Below are 27,073 nucleotides of genomic sequence, written 5' to 3'. Positions count from 1 at the left end.
CTGGGTGTTGGCCTTTTCCTATGGGAGTTGCAAAGATGCCAGGGTCACAGGTGGCCCCACTGGCTGGGTGTTGGCCTTTTCCTATGGGATTGGTGGTGGGAGAAAGACCAGCAGCGGTGCTGCTGTTTCTAGAGTAGATAACATTTCACCCCTCAGGCCTTTTTTGCTTCCACCATTGTTTTGATTTGTTTTTAAGTCGCACAGTGCTCAGCGTGGTTGTCACGTGTTATTCACCCCGGGGGATGGGTGCCCTGAAGATGACGCAAAGTAAATAAAGGATGCTGGAGTCGATCCACGCCCCCGTTGCACAAACGTTGAAAAGATATTGGAGGAAGAACAAGGTGTGGGAAGGCTCGTGTTTGTTCTGTCTGTCCCATGATGGCCCCGCCCTCAGAGCGTCAGAGCTGTAAGGGGGGTGTGTTCCCTCCTTAAGGTATTTTGCACTCCTTCTGTAAACTGAAGTAAGTGCACAGTGAGCACAGGAGAAGCTCTCCCAGGGCAGCATCGACCGAACCAGCACCCACACAAGGCGTTTGTGACTGTCCAGAGGTAAGCAGCCTAGACATCACAGGTCAAAGGTCATTTCTCAATTCTGTGTTCATTCTGCGCCAAGCAGGGAATTGAATCTCTCGTGCATTTTATGCCCACGGTGTTAATGAGGCTTGAACCCAGCTGACTAGCAACATAGCAATGTAGATTAATCTGGACCTGGAAACTATACAATTGTGTACATTAATCAGGGCCTGTGTCATGATATTAAATTCACATATTCACAAGTGCACTGCGCTCCACTCATCTCTTTAGGTTGGGTTTAGATTCACAGAGAATAGATGGTTTCCCACAGCACCTCAGAGATAGTCCTGTATTTCTTTTTAAATTCATTGAGCATGGGTTGTGCAGCAGGGTGCTTTATTAATGAACCCAGACCTTTTCCTTCCATTTGCCAGTCTCATTGAAGCATTGCGTGGCAGCTTCATTGGAGAAAAGTCACCTTGGTGGTGATGGCCAGAAGTGAGTTTCCATAGTCTCCCCAAATTGATTTGGGGAGAGGATGTGGCCTAACGGCCAGGGCGGTCAAGCTCAAATCTGAGGAACCAGGTTCAGGTCTCAGCAACGGCGCTCAAGATCCTGTGATTCTGGGCAAATCACTTAAACTACCTGTGCCTAAAAAAATAAATGTGTCCTTGTGTAATTCAACTGGTGCTCTTGTAAAGCGCTCTGATACCTTCGGGTGAAGTTTGCTCTATATAAAACTTCGGAAAACAAAAAAACAAAAAATATAGTCAATCTGGGAGAGGACCAGGGAGTGTGTCACAGTTTGAAGTCATAAATGAAATGTTTGGTTTCTTCAGGTTTTTAATTTGGTTCAGGTGCTATTATCTGTTGTGTTGCTGTGCTTGTGCAGATGTGGGTGATTGTCCAACAGAACGTGCAAACACCCAAAGCAGTATTGGTCAAATGTCCACCTGAAGCTCCACCCAGAAGGACAGATGTTCACACAATCCAGCAAGGCAAGTTGCAGAGCTGATTAAAATTGAGAGGGCAGAAAAGTGACATATCTCTCAAGATATAGTGCATTCCTGCTCTCTGCCTGCACTGGCACACAACCTGCAGCCCAGCACCAACGCAGGCACGCTTGCACCATGGAGCAACGGTGCCTGTTTTACAGGCTGCACTGGCACACAATCTGCAGCCCAGCACCAACGCAGGCACGCTCGCACCATGGAGCAACGGTGCCTGTATTACAGGCTGCACTGGCACACAATCTGCAGCCCAGCACCAACGCAGGCACGCTTGCACCATGGAGCAACGGTGCCTGTATTACAGGCTGCACTGGCACACAATCTGCAGCCTAGCACCAACGCAGGCACGCTTGCACCATGGAGCAACGGTGCTTGTGCTGAAGGCAGGATTGTTCTTTTGCAGGCAATGAGAGATGGGGATGGATGTTCACTAGGGTGCAAAGGTGATGATGAGATTCTGGGGATTCAATTGAGAGGTTTTGGAGGAGGGCGGGGTGAGCGGCAGGGGACTGTATAATGGTAAGGAGAGGGAAGTCGAGTGAAGCCAACCGTGTGGCTTGGTAAATCTGGGGTCACAAATGTCACTTATTTTCTATTCCTCACTTATTGTGTTAGCATTATAAATATATTTTTGGGTGTGTGAGTTTGTGTTTTGATAAAGATCTCTGTATTTACAAATGAATATATTACTCATTTCGGCTGAAGTGACTATTAATCAATACACTCCCCGGGCTACTTCCTGTGATAGGTAAATACTACAAAAGTTGAATTAATTTAGACATTTTGATTAAATTCTTCTTCTTCTTTTCAGGCTCATGGGAAAGTCATTGCAAAAAATCAGATACTTGCAACAATGATAAGCATTTTCTTGAAATAAGTTCCTTATATTTTAAAAGGGTCTCGACGGCATAAAAAGGAAACCTTATATCGAAAATGAAGGTGTAAGCGCAATTTCACAGAGACTGCAATCGCAGCTCTGCAGACACATGGGAGACCCCGGGAGTACCGATGCCCTGGTTACAAGACCGGAGGCTACATTATGCATATTACTTTTAATGCAGTCCCAAGCAGCCGCATACATCACAAAGCACAAGTTCCAGAGTAGAACGTTAACATAAGATAAAATGCATGAGACCATATCAATCAGCCTCTTTTAAATGCGGCTCCAAGCAGATAAGTTGATTTATTTTACTTCTTCTTTTACATTGTATATTCTTTACTAGATATTGTATAAAAACGTTTCTTATAATATTGTATATTCTCTTTGCTGATAATTGTGTTTGGGCTTTATCATTGGCCTTCTATTTCGGTACTTTTGGGCTTCACCCCCCCACCTTCTCTCATCACCTCAATCAATCTCCAATTTACGGAGATTGCCTTTTCATCCCCGCCTACCCACTTGATAACGCTGCGCGTTTCGTTTTTTTGCTGCCCAACGTATAAGAATAGGGGGGAAAACCCTGTCTCCTATCGACAGCTCTCCCCCCTTACCTCCTCCTCTAGCTCTCTTTGGCCCAACTCTCTCGCAGTGACGTGATTATATGCCTTGGAAGCGTGGTACTCTTCCGCTTCATCTACGATCGTAGCGGCCTTGGAAATGCCTCCGTTTCCGCTTTAGAGAAATGCACCTTGGCAACGAGCTCGTAGCGCTCCCGCGTTGCCAAGGTGCTTTCCTCTCATTGTATGACGAAGTCTGGCTGAATCGGTCGCTCAAGCAATCTGACAGTTGCTCGACTGCCGATCAGCTGATTTCTCCTGCTTCCCCTCGAGTCTTTCTCCCAAAACCACCTATTGCAAACAATATAGTACCATAATAATAATAAGAAGAAAAAACTCGCTTAGCATAGTGATTTAATTGTGAATTTATATATTTATTTATATATATATATTTTTTTTTCTTACGGGGTATTTAACTAGACCCTACTCCTTAAATTATTAAAAAAAAAAAAAGATAAGAGGGAGCATAACACTTTTACTAATTATTATAACCTAAACATATAAAAAAAAAAGACATAGAAAATAATTGTCTGACAGACATCTCACTAAATCTGACATTGAATCTGATGAAGCTAGCGCGCCTATACCTAACATGGATAATGAGGCATTTAAAAATCTAATACATAAAGAAATGAGATCCTGTATGTTGGAGACTTTGTCCAAGGTTGTGACTTCTAAAAGATCACTTCCCTCTGATCAAGATGATTTTATCGAAAACCAACATAACCCATGCAATGATGATCTCATTGAAATCAGGGGGAAAAGACTTAAAAAAACTAAGAATATTATTCAATCAACCCCCAAGAGCACGGGAGGTCCTAGCACCTCAAGTTTTATGGGAGGTCATCGCACCTCAAACACTATGGGTGTCCTTAGCGGCACGACTCTTAATGGTGTCCTCGGCGGCACAAACTATCAGGGTGTTCCTAGTGGCACAAAATATCGAAGTGCTCATGACATTAATCTTCAATTTGAAGACAATGTTTTTCAAGACGATAATACCTCTGATCTTCCAAATGAATATGTCTTAGATCTGGATGAAGATGAACCAGGAATTCGATTCTCATCCTTTTGAAAGTGAGCTTCCCTCTTCTCCTAATGATAATATCGTAGATCCACTAGGTGAGGAGATGTTCTCACCATTGAATCTAAAACACCCTAGGAGCTCTGAGTGGTTTCCCCACGAACACGTCAGCAAATTCATTAAAAAATGGATAAGGTACCCTCTAGAGAGTGATACTCGAAATCTTCTAAGAGCTGAATGCTCCAGACCTTCTATAGATGCGAAAGTATGCCAAACCCCAAACCTTGACCCTGAACTTATCAAATATTTCTTTAAACTCGGGAGAGAGCCGAGAAAAGGTATGGAAAGGTCACTAAAGAGTTGCCAAGACCGCGTCCTTGATATCCTAGGCCCACTAGCCAGGATCATTGATACAGCCGAACATAGCCATATAAGCGGAACACCCCTCAATACTGAAGTTATTAGGGGTCTCAGTCAGAGAGCCTTGATTCTTTTGGGGAATGCCAATGCTAGCCTCAATTCGGAAAGGAGAAGAGTAGTTCTTACTAAAATCTCTCCTAAATTGAGCGATCTAGCTGACAAAGAGCCCTCTACCAACCCCAAAGGACTCCTCTTTGGCGAGGATCTTCTCAAGACACTTGGCAAATATGTATCCACTTTTACCGCTCTGGACAAAGCACATCAAAACATGAAAACGGTTTACAACATCAATAATCTTTTTGGCAGGGCCGGAAGAAGGGGCCTTTCTTCCGGCCGCTTCAATCACAGGCCCTACTCCAGATACAGAGGATACGGCAGAAGAGGTTTCCAACCCTCTAATACCCCTGAGTTCTACCCACAAAGAGGAAGAAGATTTCGCTCTCGAAACTTCAGATCACGTGGAGCATCCAACGCCAACTTTCCCCAAAGTGAGTACAGTTCTTCCCTCTCCCCCCCTTTCTTTTTCCCCGAAAGTAGGAGGCAGACTAAGATTCTTTTTTCACAATTGGAAATTGATTACACAAGACCCTTGGGTTCTGAACACAGTAAGGGGATTTATGATAGACTTTATAGATCCCCCTATCAAACTTCTTTCCCCAGAGATATTCCTCTCACCTTAGATCAAGAAAAAATAATAGTGGAAGAGATATCCTCAATGCTTCAGAAAGGTGCAATCATAGAGGTTCCGATAGAGACTCTAAGGTTTATAAGTGCTCTCTTTCTCGTCGAGACAAAAGACAAAGGTTGGAGACCCGTCATAAATCTAAGGGACCTCAAGAAATATCTTGTTTACAGACACTCCAAGATGGAGGGCATCCATCTTCTCAGAGATTTACTACTAGAAAGAGACTGGCTAGTCAAACTAGACCTAAAGGACGCGTATTTTACCATCCCCATGGCCCAAGCCCACCAACCCTTTCTCCAATTTATATGGAAAAATCATCTTTTCCAATTCCAAGCTATTCCCTTCGGGCTCTCCTCCGCACCATGGTGTTTCACCAAAATAATGAGATCAGTAGCATCATCTTTGAGGGAAAAATGTTTCCGCATGATCAATTATCTAGACGACATCCTTCTTCTTTCACAAGACCACTCTCAGATAATCCAAGACCTGGAGACTGTAATAAACCTCCTAGAGAATCTAGGCTTTATCATAAACAAAGAGAAGTCCATACTATCCCCTTCCGGAACCATGGATTTTTTGGGATTCACCGTAGACACCACGAAATGTCTTCTTCTCTTTCCCCCAAAGAAAATAACAAAAATCAGGAAAGAGATAAGGCACGTGCTGAAACAAGAGAACTTATCCTTGAGAGAACTAGCAAGGCTACTAGGCCTACTTTCTTCCTCCATCCAAGCTATCTTTCCTGGTCTCCTAAATTATCGTGCTCTTCAGAGAATAAAAGCAAGATCCCTTCGTTCGGGCCTCTGGTACGGGGATCGCATTTCCCTGGACCCCGAAGCAAGAATAGAACTGACCTGGTGGTTGTAGAACTTAGATGCTTGGAACGGAAACGCAATTTTTGGTTCAGCACCAGAATTCGTATTAGAATCCGATGTGAGCCTTCATGGATGGGGAGCCTGTCTCCTAGATAAGAACACTGGGGGTGTTTGGTCCCAAGAAGAGTCCGAACACCACATAACCTTGTTAGAACTGACCGCCGGGCTATATGCTCTAATGAGCTTCAAACACTCCCTTCAAGGCAGATCTGTCATTCTGAAAATGGACAATATGGGCCCGATTCACAGAACTAACTTAAGACAAAATCCTAAACTTACTACCATTTTGGTATTCACAGAAGGCACTTACTCATTTCGGTATTCACAGAAGTTAGGAGTCTTAACTTTAGGACTCCTAAATGCCTTCTGTGAATACCGAAAGTCTTAAAATTAGGATTTTTCGCAGTTTAGTAGTAGTATAGTTAGGACTCCTAACTTTAGGACTCCTAAATGCCTTCTGTGAATACCGAAAGTCTTAAAATTAGGATTTTTCTCAATTTAGTAGTAGTAAAGTTAGGACTCCTAACTTTAGGACTCCTAAATGCCTTCTGTGAATACCGAAAGCCTTAAAATTAGGATTTTTCTCAGTTTAGTAGTAGCATAGTTAGGACTCCTAACTTTAGGACTCCTAAATGCCTCTGTGAATACCGAAAGACTTAAAATTAGGATTTTCCTCAATTTAGTAGTAGTAAAGTTAGGACTCCTAATTTTAGGACTCCTAAATGCCTTCTGTGAATACCGAAAGCCTTAAAATTAGGATTTTTCTCAGTTTAGTAGTAGTAAAGTTAGGAGTACTAACTTTAGGACTCCTAAACTGAGAAAAATCCTAATTTTAAGACTTTCGGTATTCACAGAAGGCATTTAGGAGTCCTAAAGTTAGGACTACTAACTTCTGTGAATACCGAAGTGAGTAAGTGTCTTCTGTGAATACCAAAATGAGTAAGTGCCTTCTGTGAATACGAAAATGGTAGTATGTTTAGGATTTTGTCTTAAGTTAGTTCTGTGAATCGGGCCCTATGTCCGCAGTTGCATATATAAATCACCTAGGTGGAACCAAATCTGCAGACCTCTCCAATCTAGCCAGAAAACTATGGATGTTCTGTCTGGAACACAAGATTTCACAAAAAGACGAATATCTTCCAGTGAAATCAAACATTTCGGCAGACTGGAACTCAAGGTTCCTCTTGGACCACAGTGATTGGAAACTCAACGTTTCTGTCTTCAATTCTCTCAACAATGTTTGGGGTCCACTGGAAATAGATCTTTTTGCCAGCAGACTAACTTTCCAACTAGAAAATTATTACAGCTGGATGCCAGACCCGGGTGCTCTAGCAGTAAACGCCTTCCTTCAGTGCTGGTCAGGGAGCAAAGCTTATGCCTTGCCCCCATTTGCTATGATTCAGAGAGTTCTTCAGAAAGTAAGACATCAACATTGCTCAACTGTCCTAGTCACTCCCTTCTGGCCATCTCAGGCTTGGTTTCGCACCACCCTAGAACTGGCTTACGATCTCCCCTTCTTGATCCCTTCCCTAGTAGATCTTCTTACAGACGTAGACGGAGGAATTCACCCTCTAGTTCATTCAGGGAATTTAAACCTTCTTGCCTGGAGAGTGTCAGGAGATCCAATGATCTCGCAGGCCTTTCGTCAACAGCTTCAACTCTCCTCGGAGAATCTTGGGCCCCAGGCACACACTACCGATATAACAACATTTGGAAATTATGGGTACGTTGGGGCTTGGAAAGGAGTCTGGATTCCGTGGATGCACCTATCGTTGACATAGTTAACTTCCTTGTAGAAAAATTTGAAAGGGGTCTTAGCTATAGATCGATCAATTGTTATAGATCAGCTATCTCTGCGGGACACTCTCTCATCAATGGTAAAACTATTGGTAAAAACCCAATTATTTGCAGGGTGCTTAAAAGTATTGGACTCAGGAGACCTCCTAAACCGAGATGTCAGTCTCTATGGGATGTTAATTTGATTATTGATCTCTTTTCTAACTGGCCTGATAACTCTCTTTTGAATAGGAAAAACCTATCCATCAAACTTGCCACTTTACTTTGTCTTATTTCTTGTCGTAGAGTCTCCGACGTTAAGGCTCTTGAAATCTCCAATAGATCCTACAACATGTTTGGAGTCAAATTCGATTTATTTAGAAGAACCAAGACTATGTCTGATTCTATATTTTACCCTTGCTTTGACCTTTGCATAAAACTTTGTGTTGTGGAGTGTATGAAATAATATGACTGTAGAATGAACCCTCTTCGTTGCCCTGATGTAAATCAGCTACTTATCTGCTTCGTTAAACCTCACAAAGCTATTACCTCTGCTTCCATCACTAGGTGGGTTAAAATTGCTATGAATTTGGCTGGTGTTGATTTAAATATCTTTAAAGCTCATTCAATCAGAGGTGCTATGGCCAGTAAGTCATTCTGGTCTGGAGGTAAATTGGATGACATCCTTAAAGCTGCCGACTGGTCTAATGCTAGTACCTTCGCTATGCATTATTGTAAACCAATTTCGCATATGTCTGATGTGGTCTTACAAAGCTACCAACATGCATAATGTAGCCTCCGGTCTTGTAATGAAATTGCGATTCTCCTATTAACATGACTAGAGAATCTGGTTTCATTAAAGACATGGAGGCTGACATTATCCCACCCTCCCTTTGCCTTGGTTGTATAAAAGTTACAGTACTTATGTTTACTGTTTAGTCTTACATATCTTACGTAATTTACATTTTAGATTTTTTCATGATGAAATTGTTATACCTTGTCTAACTACATATTTTGCCTCCTCATTTTAGCATTTCTTATTTTGGAGTTACTTGTATCTCTCTTTCCTTTTCAGATAATCAATCTTAAGCTTAACCTCAGGAGATTTGAACTCTGGCTCTTCCATCGCCCTTCCTCTCTTCGTTTGTTCATAACCTCATGGAATTCTCTGCTGTTTGGACTGAGACTCTTTGGATCTTATCCTGCTCTACATTGCATTCAGAAGAGGCTGATTGTTATGGTCTCGTGCCTTTTATCTTATGTTAACGTTCTACTCTGGAACTTGTGCTTTATGATGCATGCGGCTGCTTGGGGACTGCATTGAAAGAAATATGCATAATGTTAGCCTCCGTGTCTTTAATGAAATCCAGATTCTCCAGTCATGTTAATAGGAGAATCGCAATTTCACACAGACTGCAATCGCAGCTCTGCAGACACATGGGAGACCCCTGGTGTACCGATGCCCTGGGTACCTCAGTATCATATACTAGGGACTTACAATGGTACCCCAGTATGCCAATTGTGGGATGTACAAAGTACTGACCATGTCACTTAGAGGAGAGAGCAATGCCCCTGGGGTCCTGGTTAGCAGGATCCCAGTGAACTGCAGGCAAAGCACATTGACAACAGGGAACAAATGGGGGTCTCAATGCCAGAAAGATCCTTCTATCCTACATATCTATTCTAAACCATTCATAAAAAAGGGTCCCTACCTTTATTCAAAGGATTATAAGATGCTAAGTTAAATGGATGTGGGGAAAAAGTCTTAAATAAATTAATCTTAAAACTATTGAAAGACTTCACTGATGATGAAGGATTGATATCCGTAGACAAAGGTGCATTTAAATGTGTTCACTCTTTTGACATAGCAACGGAGGCAACTGATTTGAAAGAAAATCTTTTTTGCTGTTCTGTAGATTTTTAGGCGGCCTTCGATTAGGTGAATCATGAAATACTTTGGGCGGACTTGAAGAAGATAGGGATGCCTTGTGGATCATTATGTATATTTAAAGAACTCAATCGTGAGTAGTACAGAGTAGTAGTGAGTAGTAGCGAGAGTAGTAGTGAGAGTAGTAGAGAGTGAGTAGTAGAGAGTGAGTAGTAGAGAGTGAGTAGAGAGTAGAGAGTAGTAGAGAGTAGTAGAGAGTGGGTAGTAGAGAGTAGTAGAGAGAGTAATAGAGAGTGAGTAGTAGAGAGTAGAAGAGAGTGAGTAGTAGAGTAGTAGAGAGTAGTATAGAGTGAGTAATAGAGTAGTAGACAGTGAGTAATAGAGTAGCAGAGAGTGAGTAGTAGAGAGTGAGTAATATAGTAGTAGAGAGTGAGTAGTAGAGGGTGAGTAATAGAGTAGTAGAGAGTGAATAGTAGAGGGTAGTAGAGAGTGAGTAGTAGAGAGTAGTAGAGAGAGTAGTAGAGAGTAGTAGAGAGTGAGTAGTTGAGAGTAGTAGAGAGAGTAGTAGAGAGTGAGTAGTACAGAGTAGAGAGTAGGAGAGAGTAGTAGAGAGTGAGTAATAGCGTAGTAGAGAGTGAGTAGTAGAGAGTGAGTACTAGAGCAGTAGAGAGTGAGTAGTAGAGAGTAGTAGAGAGTAGTAGAGAGAGTAGTAGAGAGGGAGTAGTAGAGAGTAGTAGAGAGTGAGTAGTAGAGAGCGAGTAATATAGTAGTAGAGAATGAGTAGTAGAGAGTGAGTACTAGAGTAGTAGAAAGTGAGTAGTAGAGAGTAGTAGAGAGTAGTAGAGAGAGTAGTAGAGAGGGAGTAGTAGAGAGTAGTAGAGAGTGAGTAATACAGTAGTAGAGAGTGAGTAATAGAGTAGTAGAGAGTGAGTAGTAGAGAGTGAGTAGTAGAGAGTGAGTAGTAGAGAGTAGTGGAGAGTGAGTAATAGAGTAGTAGAGAGTAGTAGAGAGTGAGTAATAGAGTAGTAGAGAGTAGTAGAGAGTGAGTAGCAGAGAGTGAGTAATAGAGTAGTAGAGAGAGAGTAGTAGAGAGTGAGTAGTAGAGAGTGAGTAATAGAGTAGTAGAGAGTGAGTATTAGAGAGTAGTAGAGAGTGAGTAGTAGAGTAGTAGAGAGTGAATAGTAGAGTAGTAGAGAGTGAGTAATAGAGTAGTAGAGAGTGAGTAGTAGAGAATAGTAGATAGTGTTTAATAGAGTAGTAGAGAGTGAGTAGTAGAGAGTGAGTAATACAGTAGTAGAGAGTGAGTATTAGGGAGTAGTAAAGAGTGAGTAGTAGAGAGTGGAGAGTGAGTAGTAGAGAGTAGAGAGTGAGTAGTAGAGTAGTAGAGAGTGAGTAGTAGAGAGTAGTGAGTGAGTAGTAGAGTAATCACGAATGAGTAATAGAGTAGTAGAGAGTGAGTAGTAGAGAATAGTATAGAGTGAGTAGTAGAGTAGTAGAGAGTGAGTAATAGAGTAGTAGAGAGTGAGTAGTAGAGTGTAGTAGTGAGTGAGATGTAGAGAGTAGTAGAGAGTGAGTAGTAGATAGTGAGTGGTAGAGTAGTGGAGAGTGAGTAGTAGAGAGTGAGTAGTACAGTAGTAGAGAGTGAGTAGTAGAGAGTAGAGAGTAGTAGAGAGTGAGTAGTAGAGAGTAGTAGACAGTGAGTAGTAGAGAGTAGTAGAGAGTGAGTATTAGAAAGTAGTGGAGAGTGAGTAGTAGAGAGTAGAGAGTAGTAGAGAATGAGTAGTAGAGAGTGAGGAGTAGTAGAGAGTGAGTAGTAGAGAGTGAGTAGTAGAGAGTAGAGAGTAGTAGAGAGTGAGTAGTAGAGAGTAGTAGAGAGTGAGTAGTAGAGAGTAGTAGAGAGTGAGTAGTAGAGTAGTAGAGAGTGAGTAGTAGAGAGTAGTAGAGAGTGAATAGTACATAGTAATAGAGAGTGAGTAGTAGAGAGTGAGCAGTAGAGAGTAGTAGAGAGTGAGTAATAGAGTAGTAGAGAGTGAGTAGCAGAGAGCAGTAGAGAATGAGTAGTAGAGAGTGAGTAGTAGAGAATGAGTGGTAGATTGAGTAGCAGAGTGAGTAGTAGAGAGCAGTAGAGAGACTCGCAGAGAGTGAGAAGTAGAGAGTGAGTAGTAGAGAGTGAGTTGTAGAGTGGTAGAGAGTGAGTAGTAGAGAGTGAGTGGTAGAGAGTGAGTAGTAGAGTAGAGAGTGAGTAGTAGAGAGTGAGTAGTAGAGAGTAGAGAGTAGTAGAGAGTGAGTAGTAAAGTAGTATGAGTGAGTAGTAGAGAGTGAGTAGTAGAGAGTGAGTAGTAGAGAGTAGAAAGTAGTAGAGAGTGAGTAGTAGAGAGTAGAGAATAGTAGAGAGTAAGTAGTAGAGAGTGAGTAGTAGAGAGTGTTAAATAGAGTAGTAGAGAGTGAGTAGTAGAGAGTGTTTAATAGAGTAGTAGACAGTGAGAAGTAGATAGTAGAGAGTGAGTAGTAGAGAGTAGAGAGTGAGTAGCAAGGTTACATTAAAGATCTTCAGCAGGCGGAGTTACTGCAATATTTTGGTATTATGTAGATGTTTAAAAAGACGCTCCATAGCCACGCAGAGTCCACATTGGCCTGCCATCCTTACACCTTAACACATACATTTGCCTGATTTTGAAACCATTTTGTGTTTCGTCTGCATCAGTGCGAATGGTAATGTTGGCCAAAGCATGGAAATAACACAATCTCTTGCTGAAGCGATGCACAGGTCAGGCCAACAGCACGAATGAAAACAGAACAAGGCACGCGCATCGATCACTAGAACGCCAAACAAGCAGTGGGAACTCAAAAGCACTCTATCAGTCTCCAATAATGAACACAGACTTCTTAACAAGCAACACCCCGCAAACATGCCACATCAGGTTTGAGGTGCACTGGGAGTGGATGTAAGGCTTGCTAGCAGAACAAAAACAAGCCTTATTTATGGAATAGGGTGCATTATTAGAGCTGCTTGTGCCTAGGGGACACACACTCTTTTAATTTCAAAATACAAACAGAGGAGACATGTCGTCGGGTCTGGTTCTCTGTTCAAAGCGCATCATATCTAATAATAAATGCACTTAGGCGCCTCACCAGCATTTTAAATAATACATTAGTCTAATTTACAAAGCCAGGTTTTCAATGTGGAGGATTTCGCCATCATAATTTTGCAGTGAATTTGGACTATATGTATTGTGTATAATTACCTGCAGATCTTTTATACAAACACCCCCCCCAAAAAAAAAAAACACACTTATTTCCCAATCTAATATTTTCACAAACACATATCTGGAGCTTAGCTCCTGCCTATTTGGTTGGATGGAAAGGTGAAAGTATGAATAGATGGAACAGTGTAAGGATGAATGATTGACTTATGAACTAAATGAAAATAGATGGATGGATAGAAAGGGGAAAAGATGGATGGATGAAAGGATGGATGGAAGGGTGAAAGGGTGGATCAATGGGTGAAAGGATGGATGGGTGAATGGAGGGATGGAGAAAGGATGGATGGAAGGGTGAAAGGATGGATGGGTGAAAGGATGGATGGATGAAAGGATGGATGAAGGGTGAAAGGATGGATGGATGAAAGGATGGGTGGGTGAAAGGATGGATGGCGAAAGGATGGATGGAAGGGTGAAAGGATAGAAGGATGAAAGGATGGATGGGTGAAAGGATGGAAGGATGAAAGCATGGATGGGTGAAAGGATGGATGGATGAAAGGATGGATGGAAAAGTGAAAGGATGGAAGGATGAAAGGATGGATGGGTGAAAGGATGAATGGGTGAAAGGATGGATGGAAAGGTGAAAGAAATGGATTGGTGAAAGGATGGATGGGTGAAAGGATGAAAGGGTGAAAGGATGGATGGATGGAAAGGTGGAAGAATGGATGGGTGAAAGCATTAATGGGTGAAAGGATGGATGGAAAGGTGAAAGAAATGGATTGGTGAAAGGATGGATGGGTGAAAGGATAGATGGAAGGGTGAAAGGATGGATGGGTGAAAGGATGAAAGGGTGAAAGGATGGATGGATGAAAGGATGGATGGAAAGGTGGAAGAATGGATGGGTGAAAGGATGAAAGGAAGGGAGGGAGGGTGAAAGTGTAAAGGGGACTACTCTAGGAATGCTGCACTTTCTTGGCTTGATCATTCGGTGTCACCAGACCTTAGGTAAAAGTTAAGTGCATTTTAATTTTCTGGCTGCTCCCTTGCTTCCGAACACCGATCTCTGCGAGCAGACACTGAATCTTTAAAAACCAGGGGGTAAAGTTCAGAGATTTTGAAAATTTCAAATAATTTCTGACCTTCAAACTCTGAAATTTGATTTGCGCCCAAAATGATTATTTTCTTATTTACTTTACCAATGAGTTAATTGAGGGTTTAAGTCAATTATTTTCGTTGTTTCAAAGTCATTTATTGGAGGGTTTTTATCTCAAACATCACGTTGATGCCACAGAAAGCTGACATGTGACAACTATTAGCTAAGATACTTCTTCCTGTTCAGTGTGTTTCTTAAGACAAGGTCATCCTTGTGTTTTGTGTTTGTAACCACTTAGCAGTCTTTGCCTGGCACCCTAAAAAGATATATGTGCGGGGTGCCAAAGTCTCTCTTAGGAGCTCGCCAATAGCATTGCCTGGTGCTGGTGTTGGCCAAGACCAAGACGGCCACGTCTTGGCTCCACTTTCTTCCTTTCTCTATCTCAGTCTTGTGGGGTCTTTTTTTACACATGCTTTCTTTCTTACTTAATATTTTCCTCTCTTTCTCTTTCTCCTTTTCTGTATTTCTGTTGCTTAATATGGGCCCATGTATGAAGATGAATGGTATGTCCCAATGCACCATCATTAGTGCCAGCACCCACCAGTGGGACCCACCGGCAGAAATCCAACACTGTTTATGTCATGCCATAAAGGTAAACACGCAATAAGATAATCCCAAGACATGCCCTAAAAAGAAGGACATGGGATACTTTGGGGTCATGTACAAACACATTTATACAATGGAGGGCAAATAAATTAGACCTGAGCGCAATGAGAGAACAAACACATGCACATAAGAGCAAAGAGTCAATAAAGTCAAAGAAGGAACCATAGAAAACACGTCTTTTATACATACATGGTTTAAAAAGAACAGGATAGAACCAAGTGCTGCAAAACAACAATGGCAGTGCAGTGGGAAAGTGCATCAAACGTGCTGGTGTGAGAATAAAAATATAAAGAAAGCGGAAAATAGAACGAATGAAAGTCAATATTTGAATATCTAGGCCAGAATAATGGCCACATAAAAAAAAGCATTTGCAATGCAATAGGACTCGCGTTACTGAAGGTTTGAGCTATTGGCGTTGCATTATTATTTGCAACTCCAATAGCTCAAACGTTTAGTATTGCGAGACCGAGTGCATTGCAAATGCTTGTTATGATATTGGTCATGCCAGTCTTATGAAGGACGCTGTTGAACGTATCCTCTCCCTTTTTTTTTTTCCAATTTTTTTTATTTCCGCCTGACATGAGCAAAACCAAAAGAAACAGAGAAACATAAAACAAAGACAATCATGGCAATCAACACAGAATATATGTTTGCTAACAGAAATAGTCTCGACAACAGTAAGAAATAAAACCAAAAAAAGTTACTTATTACACCAAGGCGGAAAGGGCGTCCAAATCCTTCCCTTCTACCACCTCCTTTTCCCGCTTTTTAGAAACACAGCTGATTCCAAATTATAAAGAGCGAGAATTCTTGCCCTCCAATTCAAAAAAGTCGGAGGTGAAGGGTTAATCCATTCGGAGGTTATACATAAACGAATTGGGGGCATTACAATACAAAGAAAAGCAGTTTCAAAGAATGGTCTATCAAGGCATGAGTCCGTCACACACCCCATAATTACTAATTCGGAGGAGAGTTCTATCTAGATATTAGGAGAATTATTAATAAACAATTGAATATCATGAAGGAATGTATGTAATTTAACACATGAAAAAAACATATGTACATCATTGGCTGCCGCCAGCCCACATCTAGGACACCCCTGAACACCACTCCCTCCCCATTTTGAAATTTTGGCTGGAGTAAAATATAAGTCAAACAAAGCCATATAGCTTTGAGGACGTAAACTCCCCAAGATCAATACAGAATTAGACAGGTCCAGTGCATGGGTAATATCTATACCTGCCTCACCGAATTTACCTTTTAATTTTGCCATCTGAAAGGAAAGATCGTCAGGAAGGCCTTTTAATAAGCACTCAAACGGGCCTTCTTAATAATTAACTCCATAAGAGTATTCTTAATTAATGCGTTAGGGGAATTAATAGCAAGGCGATCTATATAGCTGCGTAGCTGCAGGTACTTAAAAAAAAATCGCATGAAGTCAAAGGGTGCTTAACTTTTAAAGATGCAAAAGAGGCCATCTTACCCTCATAAAGTAAATCCCCCAGCGTGAGGATGCCGTGAGCTCCCCACCTAATTGTAACTGAGTCTTGAAAAATTGAAGGTAAAAGCCTAGCAGCGGCCAAGGGAGTGTAAAAATGTATTTTAGGTATCGACCATTTCCGACAAACTTTCCTCCAAACAGAATACATAGCTGCAATAACCTTAAATTTGGTTTTCTTGTAGTAACTCGGCTCAAGAACTTTAAGAAGCAACCCCTTGGCCTCTTAACCTAAGCTAATCTCAAAGATAGAGGGACTACAACATGATACAGAAAGTGAGCCACGTGAGCCGAAAAGTGGGGGAGCCAAATACTGAAGTAAGGCAGCCCAGTTATATAAGAAAAGACTGGGGACTGACCATCCTCCTCTGTCCAATGTGAGGACCATCCACTTAGCGGCTCTACGGGGCATACGATAACTCCACATAAATCTATTGCAGCATCTTTCTGCACTACTAAGGGTAGCCTGTGAGAATTCAAGAGGAATAGTCCTAAAAATGTACAAAAATTTCGGCAAGATCAACATCTTTAGCACATTCCTTCTACCGAATAAAGAGAGATGTAAGTTATCTAACCTGCGTAACGTAGAATTGGCGGCATCTATAATAGGTAGGATATTCATATCGGGTATTTGTTCTACTGCTGCCGAAATTTTGACCACCAGATACGATGCAGTTTGTACCACCGTAATTTCCGTGGACACCATAGTTGATGATTGAATAATCTGGGTTTTCTGAACATTAAGTTTGTACCCTGAAAGCCGCCCAAAAGAATGCGCAAGGGTCTTAATAGCCGAGAACGAAGATGTCTATAACTATAATATCATCGGCGTGAGCTAGTGCCTTAAAATCAACCGCGTTGATCTCGACAGGTAGGATCTTACTAGAGAGCTCTAATTTATGTAGGAAAGGATCAATATAGAGAGCAAATAACAGGGGCGAGCAGGGGCAGCCCTGTCTGGTGCCCCTGTTTATTGCAAATGGTCTTGAAAGAGTCCCTGAGATTGACAAAAATGCTTGAGGGGCGATATAAAGTGATTGAAGGGCATGAACAAAATTCGGGGAAAACCCCTTCCACAGAAGAACCCTCCACAGAAAGTCCCAAGCAACCCTGTTGAACGCCTTTTCGGCGTCCAACAGGATTGCTCCGAGACGGGAATGAGTGACCTGCGCCCAATATAAAAGAGCAATAACACGGCGGATATGATCTGCCGTGTCCCTTCCGGGAATAAATCCATGTTGCCGAATAGAGACTAAAGGAGATATAACCAAAGCAAATCTAGCCGCCAGAATCTTTGAATAGATTTTACTGTCCGTATTTATTAACGAATTCGGCCGAAATGAGGCGGGATCCAACTCGGGTTTGTCCTTTTTTTTAAAGCAAAATAATAGATGTATAACGCCAGGAATCTGGAATAATCCGGAGTTGGGCGTCTCTTAGGATCCGTAAAAGATCTTCCTGAATTTCTGACCGAAATGTGCAATAGAACTCCAAAGGAATAAGGTCGGGGCCCGCTGCCTTCCCACTAGCCAGTGAATTCAATGCTAATTCCACTTCATCCCACCGAATTGGGGCCGCAAGAACCGTATTTTGGTGATCCAAGATTTTGGCTGTTTTGAGTCCCTCAATAAAAGCAGCAAATTCAAGATCTATTGTATGGGAGGTAACTTCCTCGGTGTATAAGGAACGATGAAATTCAGAGAAAACAGAAAGGACCCCATTAGGGGTCTCATGAATAACCCCCAGAGGATCCTGAATCCTGATAATACGATTGGCTAATCCACGCTGCTGAAGCTGCTGAGCAAGGACCCGCCCAGACTTCTCACCATACTCAAACATTGTTGAGCGATACTGCAAGTATTTGGCGGCGAGGTCCTGCCCAAAGAACTCCTGCACTGAGACTTTAATACGTGCTACCTAAGTCTGACTTGGGGTAATGTCTCCGCCCTCCCTGATCGTAGTAGTAAGCAGAATTTCAGCTCTACGTAGTTCATCAAGACGGTCCTTAGTTTGATCCTTTATTTGCTTTTGCCGAAAAAAAGAAAAGCTTTTAGTCTCCCCCCGGATAGCAGCCTTGAATGAATCCCAAACTATATTATTGGAGTTTGAGCCTCTATTAATATTTAGAAATTCGGTTACCCAAGGTCTCATATGGTCAATATATTTTGAATCTAATAGCAATTTCTGCTCGAAAGTCCATGGTTTTAGAGTGCTCATGTCAGCTGATATAGTGCATTTGGTGACCAAAGGATTGTGGTCTGACAAAATTCTAGGGAAGATTGAAATTGACGAGCGAGGTGCCAGCTGATCCGAAACAAAAAAATAATCCTGTTGGACCATTTTTTTGTTGAGAAATAGGTAGAGCCGTCTTTATCTTTACAGTAATGAAACCATAAGTCAGTCATAAAATGCTCTTGGACAAGGGCTTGCAGAGCTCTGTGTACTCTAGGTTTTTGACCAAAATAGGTCTGCCCTCCAAATATATTAAAATTAGCTGACAGATTAATATTAAAGTCCCCGCAAAGACAGATAGGCTGGGGCCATGAAGCCAGGTCGTCCAGGTTTGAGTTATACACAGTGCACACTGTCAAGGTTGTGCCATTAATCAAAAGCTGCGCGAATGCCCACCGGCCCCCAGCATCTTGACTATATCTTGGACATGAGCCTATCCCACGCTTCATTAGAATAGCCACCCCCCTTATCATGGAGGTCTGTCGAGAGCATACTATCAGGTCAAACCCTGGAATTTTAAGACACTCTCTATTGTTCCAAGGAACATGGGTTTCCTGCAAACAGAGTACCTCTAAGTGAAAAGCCTGAATAACCTGTGCAAATACAGCTAGCTTCTTCCCGTTGTTGAGACCACAAACATTCCATGAGGCAATAGAGATTTTATCCATTATCCATTATCATGAGAGAAACTAAGAAGAGCAGCACACTTTTAATTCGTTGATTTGAACCAAAATTGTCATAGAAAATAAAATAAATGTCAAGCTTATTTTTTACATGCGCCCTGACGCTAATGAAATTTCCCCAGGGGGGAGGCCGGATTTAGGTTCCAGAGGGTGAGGCACTGTATCTTGAGAAGTGCCTTGGGGAGCAGATTGTGCAAAGAAGGAATAGTCCCATGTCAACGATCCAGTGTCTAAACCAAGGTCTGTAGGGGCTTTGCGAACTGTGGAAGGTCCACTAAGAGCGCCTATGGAGTTCAAAACATCACCGTTTTGCCAGTCGCCAGTGTCACTACCCTCATCCTCTGTCCAATCCTTATCTAATCCAGCATCCTCACCTGAAGAACCGGTATGTTCAGAGAGTGAAAAGAAATTATCCACATCTGTCTCAACGTCAGCACCTGGAGGGAGGCTAGAGGTTTGTGGGAAAACAATGTGGGGAGCAGGGGGGTCAGCAAGGGGATCAGCCAATTGCGAGCTGGGCAACCTGCCCGAGGGAACTACATCTCCCAGCATCCCCTGTAATTGTAATTCCTGGCCTAAACCCTGAATGGACTCAAAACAGGGAGCCTCTAAAGCGCCAACTGGCTGCTTCCCTCCAAGGAATACCACTGCCAAAGATGAGCCCCCTTCAGTGCTCCCAGACGGCACAACGGGAGAAAAAGGAACAGCATCATCCGCCGCCTGAACACCAGACACATGAGGGACAGTGGGAGGAGTGGAAGATCCCGCAGCAGGAGGACTCAGGACCCCTCCACCAGCCGAACTCCTCCGCGGCTTGAACATCGCTGGGACTGAAGCTGGAAGTCTGGAGACTCTACCTGATGAGGTGGTGACTGCCTGGATCCTCCCTGCAGCAGGAGCTGATGCCAAAGGTGAGCGACGGACCGAAGCCGCCGTCTGCGCTCTTGCCGCAGGCTTCACAGTGCCCTGGACCGACCCCCGCGTGTGGCCCTTAGGCGGCATTCCGGATACTGCCCCAAGCCGGTACGACTGAGGACCCCACACAGGGCAGCTTGCAAGCGGACCTGCACTGAAAACGCGGCACACCAGGGTCCAGGATCGAAGGCTGCGACTCGAGCACCAGAGCCGCCACAGCAACATCCAACAGGCGCAGGTACAGATCGCAATGTTCAGATAGACTACTCCTGGGGGAGAGAGAACGCCAACACCAGCTTACTCGGCCATGACAGCGGCCGCCATCTTGCCACCGCTTGCTCGTATCCTCTCCCTACGCCTTCTTCCCCATGATTTTGTTTAAGTGCAAGAATGGGGTGGGGGGAGTGGACCATTGTAGCGTCTGCCCCTCCACATAACACCTGCTCTGCAGTACAAGCAGTCGCGGCCGGCATGATGGGGGAAGGGGAGGGTTGCACGGGTTCGCCGGGATAGGGGTTGAAAAGGTCCGCGGGGGGAGGGGAGAGGGACAGATTTAAGTACAATAAAAAAAACTTACCGTCCCGCGTTTTACTGCTGCTCCTGGCCAGGCCTCCTTTTTCCACCGGCATCCTCCTCGAGGACTCCCACTCCCAGGCCAGGCCAGGGCAGGGCAAGTTGGACAACAAGGTGAGGCGGAGTTTGAGTGCTCTGAGCCTCTGACTCTGTCTCACTTGCTCAGCAATGGCACCCATGCACGCACTGTGGGGAGGGGAGCACCGTCCGGGAGCAGAGAGAGCGGAGCTGTTTGGTCAGTAAGAATGCATCCTGCCTGCCCAGTCCCAGGTTAGAGAGCTAGCAATTCCTTCCTATTCCAAGTGAGGCAAATGAGCTAAGGACAGCGTTGCTTGTGCTTTTTTTAATGTTCTGAGTTGGAATCTTTTCCGCAGACCCGCATCTTTGGAGACTCTCAACTGATTAGTATAATTTATGGCGATAAGGCTTTGATTGCGAAAGTTTACTTTCGAGAAGAATCCTGATGAACGCAGGCCTCTTGGTTTCACACCGTGGGCCTGCAGAGCTCTGGCTGGACAGGCGGGCGGGCGGGGGGGGGGGTAAAGCAAAAGCACGCTGCCATGCATGCGTAGGCACAAAAAAATGCGCGCGCAAAGATGGCATCGGGCTGTCCACATGCGCGTGCATGTTTAGCTTGGTGAATGGTGAGAGCAGCCATTTCTGTCCATCAGTACGCGCGTGCATGCAGCTTTGGCTGAATTGATCGCAAAAGGCCCTCGCATGCGCTGCTTTCGCCAGGCGAGACCTAAAAAGGTAGTGTCGTAGTGTGACCCCCTAGGGAGAAAGAGCCACTATACGCAAGATTCTTGGATGCTTCGAGTTTTTATTAGGTTAGAGGTATAACCATGTAAATCCAGATACTATAACGCCTTCCCGATCTTCCTCCTCTCGGACAGCGTCTCTTATCGTCCTCCGGATCCCCCTCCGTCTCTCTCAGGGTCGTTTACGGGTGAAGGGAACAAAACAAAACAAAAGGCATACGGTTGAGATGAGGGCCTTTGAATGATAAGGGAGAAGGTCTAAGGGAGTGTGGGAACACCGGGGCTGTCACCGCGTTATATTCACCTCCAAAAGAAAATGAATACTCATAGAGGAGTGTGAGGGGAGAAAGGAGAAAACAAGATCTTTCTCAAAAGGAAAAAAAAGACACTCACACCCCCGTGACCTCCCCGAATCCCACTAACTAGTCCCTCCCCGTGTAAAGGAAAACCCCAGGACCCGGTCCCGTACCTTTCCCAGCCACGCTCCTCCAGGAACGTGGCGGGGCGACTCGCGTTGACGTTGGCTTCCTTGCTCTCAGATCCTCCCTCCGACTCTGCTCTCCTCCGTCTGGTCACCGTCCCACGCTCTCCTCTCTTCGGCGATGTCCTCCGCTCCACCGATCCTCGCTCTCCTCTCTTCACCTCCGTTAACCACCTCGTCCGCACGCTCTCGCTCTTCACCTCCACTCCTTCCTCCGGCATTCGCGCCCCTGTCCTCTTCTGGGTGTGCTTTACAGTCGAGAGAGTCTTCTGATAGGTCCACGGCCAATGACGCCGGACCTGCCCATCCCGCCTCCTTAAAGCTACAGTCCTGGTTAAAGGAGCCGTCAGTGTCCTGTGGTCGGGGTGGAAACGAAGAATCGTTAATGTCTCCACCCCGACCTTCCTCGGTAGCGACCCCGTGACAGGTAGCTAACATAAACAAGCATTTGCAATGCAATTGGTTTTCACCTTGGGGCCTTATAAGTATTTTGCCATGCAGCATTTCCTCTACAGTTGGGCGCCAGTACTGGTTCCACCAGGATGCGAGGAAGGGAAATGGCAGTATAAAATGGCCATGTTGTTATCTTTAAAGAGCCAAATTAAGTACAAAACAATTTTTTGGGGGGTTTCCCAGCTATGAGGTCGACCGCTCCAGCCGTTAGGCCACAGATTCAATTTACTTGCGCTGTTAATATCTTTCACTCTGAGAATTGTTTTCAGCTCACAAATGAAATTCTCTCGCCAGCTACTGTTTGTGTAGCACAGCTGTATAGTCAAATTTCTGATTGCAAGAAATGAAAATAAAAAAAGAAAATTGTTTAACCTGTGTGTTTCATGACAGGCAGTGTTAAAATGTAGAAATAACTGCACTTGGTATGGTAAGCTAGCTCCCATCACAAAACCGTTTGCTCTAACTGATAGCGCCTTAAAGCCTTTTCAGTGACATAAATGAATCCTTCAGAAATGGCTTTTGCATATCTGCTTAAAATCTCTAGAGCTGTCAGGGTGTAGGGGCGTTCCAAAAGCAACATAAAAGAAACGTATGCACTCTGTAGCCAGGTTCCTTTATCAGAAGAGCTATTACTTTTGTAAGCTCTGTTTAAACTATGACTATTAGCATTATTATAAGTTATTAAAATGAATGACATTGCTTCAGTGGGCTTGCTTTTATTATTATTATAAGTTATTAGACTGAATGACAGTGCCGCGGTGGGCTTGGTTTTATTATTATTATAAGTTATTAGAATGAATGACATTGCTCCAGTGGGCTTGCTTTAAAAATAATTATAAGTTATTAGAATGAATGACATTGCCGCGGTGGGCTTGCTTTTATTATTATTATAAGTTATTAGAATGAATGACATTGCCGTGGTGGGCTTGCTTTTATTATTATTATAAGTTATTAGAATGAATGACATTGCCGCGGTGGGCTTGCTTTTATTATTATTATAAGTTATTAGAATGAATGACATTGCCGCGGTGGGCTTGCTTTTATTATTATTATAAGTTATTAGAATGAATGACATTGCTGCAGTGTGCTTGCTTTGATACTTGACTCTGATTTGCAACTCAGAATGAAGCGTGTTCTCGTTACCTGTGGTCAGCGTTGCGAATAACAAGGGGTCGGTCAGAATGTGACGTGATCTTGCTTACAGGTTTGTTTTGACTCTGCGTGGGCTGCGTCTCTCGAGGGAGGAGATGTTTGGTGTACAGTGTATGTTTGTTTTAACTTGCCGTGTTCATTCCCTGCCAGCTTACAGACTTTTGAATCACAGCCCATATACTGCATGTCTCATGCAGCCCCAGGTGCACCTGCTCACATGGAAGTGGCACGGCTCAAGCACGGTTCAAAGGGTGTGTTAGCATTTGTTCTTCTTGCTATGTTGTTATACTCTGTAGCTGCCTGTGGAAAGCGCCGGGACACTCTTTTAGAGTAGCCGAGCGCTATAAAAATGCATTTTAACATAACATAACATAACATGCTTGTGCCTTAACACAAAGCGCATCGAAGTACCACATTCACGTTTCATATACAGTTCATGAACAATTATCCCAATGTAGAGGATGCCTGGCTCTGATTGGCTGGAGCATTTGGTTAATGATCGCGCTCTGGCTTACCAGCTGATGTCTGATAATGATGTCATTTTCTTTTTCTGTGACTAGCAGATGCCTTGCGTGGTACCCTTTCAATGAACTGCATTTGCTGGAATCAGCTAATGCCAGGCATTGCTCTGCAGCACCACCCGTTGTGTGGACGCGTTACCGAGAGATGTTTATAAATTATGTTACAGCCTGAAACCAACAGGGACTCAAAACATGAGCTCTGGTGTTTCTGCCAGACAAATACTTAGGCATAGAGAGAAGAGCTGTTGGAGCAAAGCGTGGGTCTTGTCGCAGCAGCTCCCGCTGTCTGTGCCGCTGCTTGCTCCCGCAGCAATACTCCATGGGAGTTAACTTGTCAGAAACAGTGGGAGATGCATCAACCATAAGGCTTTTGGAGGCTACCATTTTTTTATGAAACAGACAAAACCCAACCAGCACCGATGGGAGGAGTCAAACCCCACAAAGTACATACAACAGATCATCCTGCAGCACAAGAGCTGTAGGCTCGACCTGAACATTTATTTATTCATTTTAAAAGTTTTCTATAGCGCGAACATGGCCACCGGGGGTACCAGAGCACTTTTCAGTATATAAATCAGGGAAGCATACAAGGGTTAAAAAACAGAGTAAACAAACACAGTAAAAACAATCTTAACGGTTTCATAAAGCACGGAGCCCTAGGGAGCATTGGAAGCAAAAAGTCCAGACAAAGGTTTCTTCATCCATAAAGTTTTTATTTCCTTGAGAAAGGAAGTATAGGATAAAGTCTATGTTGCAAACATGGTCACAGGATGCATTAGAGCACTTTACAGTATATCAGTTGCAAGCGGAATTAGGCTTAGGTAATATAGGACCGACAGAACCGCAAGACAGTCTTCATATATTCCGACCAGCAAGGATGTCCTCTAGCGACTTGGAAGACCCATTACAATGGTAAAAGTTTCTTCATCAGTATCAATTTAACTTCCTTTTTGAAAAGGACAGTAGAGGGATTCAACCTGACTTCAGGGGGTAAGGCGTTCCATATCCTCAGGCGATACCCGAGAAGGCTTGATTGTAAGATTTTCTTTGGTTAAATTTTTGCTGTTTCAGCAATTCTTGAGGATCTAGCTCCAACCGAGAGCTTCAAATTTTGAGCTCGGTACATTGGGGTATTGAAATTAATGGCTTTATGTGCCATATATGCAATTTTTAATTGTATTCTAGCTTCGTAAGGGAGCCAATTTAGTGATATCAGCTCTGGTGTGATATGATTGTTTCTTTTTGAGCCCGTTACGAGCATCGCAGCAGTATGAGAGTAGCCCTGAGAATGGCCGTATTCACTCAAGGAAGGCCGCACAGGTTTACGCTTCCATACTCAAGCTTAGAGATCACTAGGGCTTGCACCGCAACCTTCAAGTCATGTGAAAGAAGGAAAGGTTTTATTTTCCTCAAGAGGCTGAGTTGGAAGTTTGTTCCTTTGGTGAGTGTACTAATATTCTTCTGCATGTTCAGACTCTTGTCTAGCATTATTCCCAATGAGCTTGTGGAATCAATGACGTGTGGCGTGCAGTTAAGAGCTGTTAGTTGACTCATCCCTTATTCGATGACTTGAGACTGCTTGGGTGGTGCAATTAGGAGGAATTCAGTTTTAAGAGCGTTGTGCTTCAGGGTGTTCGGTGTCAGCCAGCTTTGTGTTTTCAGTAAGACTGAGTTGAGGGACCTGATATCCTCAGGGGAGGCGACCTTCATGTACAGTTGAGTATCATCAGCATACATGTGATAGTGAATGCTGGATGATTTCAGGATTTCTGTCAAAGGCTCCATGAACAGGTTGAAGAGCGTGGGTGAGAGCGCAGATCCCTGTGGAACCCCCAGGGTGACCAGTGAGGGATGAGACAGGGACTGGTTCACCTTGAAGCTTTGGGTCCTATTGTGGAGAAATGAGGAGAACCAGTTTAGTACAAGCCCAGAAAGCCCCATCCTGTGTTTCAAGAGGTCAATTAGGTTGTCGTGTTTAACAGTATCAAAAGCTGATGAGAGGTCGAAGAGGATCAGTAGGCAAGATTTCTTTTGATCTAGCAATCTTAGTTCGACATCCACAATGTGAGTGAGAGCAGTTTCTGTGCTAAGACCCTGGCGAAAACCGGATTGTAATTGGTCCAGGAGTTGGAATTGATCAATGTGGTCACAAAGCAGGACATGCACACATTTTTCCAGGAGCTTTCTCAATGTGGGGATTTTAGAAATTGGGCGGAAGTTGTGTGGGTCAGAGGGATCTGAGGATGGTTTCTTTAGAATAGGGGTAACCTGCCCAGATTTAGGCAGTCCGGGATAGCACCTTGCAGAAGTGAAGCACTGACAATCTTCGTCCAGAGTGGTTGTAAGGAGGCTCTTATCTCAAAGAAGAAGTTCGATGGCAAGGGGTCGTTGAAGTGGTAAGATGGTTTCAGAGTAGCTAGAGTTTTGTGTATAGTACTTTCATCCAAAGTTTTGAAAAATGCTCCAAGAACATTATTTTTGGGGGGACAGAGCCGACCGGGCAGGATGTCATCCGACCAAGTAGGAAGGAGGGTGTTAGGAGGTGCGATCGAAAGGTGCTCCAAGGCGGACCGTAGTTAAACTTCAATCTTAGTATTCTTATCAGAGAAGAAGTAAGTACATTCTTCACAGTTGGACTGCAGAACTAGACACAGTGAGGAAAGGTTAGGTTGACTGTTTGATTGCTTGATGAGCTCGAACAGCTTTTTTGGACTTTTTTTGCTTGCTCTAATTGTTTTCTGAAGAAGGTGGCTTTATAGCATCTGATAGGTTTGGTATAGATATTTCTTACATATCTCAGCTAATTGAGATGTTCAAGGAAGGGAGAGGATCTCCATAGTCTTTCCGCTAGTCTCAGATTCCGTCTTTCAGTATTTAGACTATCGTTGTGCCAAGGCTTGGAGACTTTGGAGGACTGTCTTTTTAGCTGCAGAGGCGCCAGCGGGTCTAGAACACTTGTCATGGAACTGTTATAGTGGTCCGTAAGGTCATGAACGTCGGACCTATCCCCTGGAGGAGGCAGGGTGTTATCACAGAGAGCAGTCAGATCATGCAAGTTGATGTTTCGTAGACATCTTTTCCAGTGTCTGGGGTACTTAGGCAGAACTCTGTTAGCTCTCACAGAATCTGAGATCAGGAAGGTGATACTGTAGTGGTC

General features: G+C 43.6%; 1 protein-coding gene across 2 annotated transcripts in view; it reads left to right on the top strand.

The window, feature by feature from the left end:
- Window positions 1-401: 401 nt before the first annotated feature.
- LOC146859519 (CD5 antigen-like) overlaps window positions 402-27,073 on the top strand; it is a 1,224,668-nt gene continuing 1,197,996 nt past the window's right edge. The window contains exons 1-2 of one of the 2 annotated variants that reach the window (XM_085650228.1): window positions 402-549; window positions 8,876-9,040. The gene's annotated coding sequence lies outside the window, so the exon portion shown is untranslated. The remainder of the gene's footprint in view (window positions 550-8,875; window positions 9,041-27,073) is intronic. The other variant, XM_085650229.1, reaches the window with a different exon arrangement.

This window comes from Triturus cristatus, chromosome 3_2 (genome assembly GCF_964204655.1).
Source record: "Triturus cristatus chromosome 3_2, aTriCri1.1, whole genome shotgun sequence".
NCBI lineage: Eukaryota > Metazoa > Chordata > Amphibia > Caudata > Salamandridae > Triturus > Triturus cristatus.
Note: the sequence above shows the minus strand (reverse complement) of the source record. Positions and strands in the feature narration are given on the sequence as shown.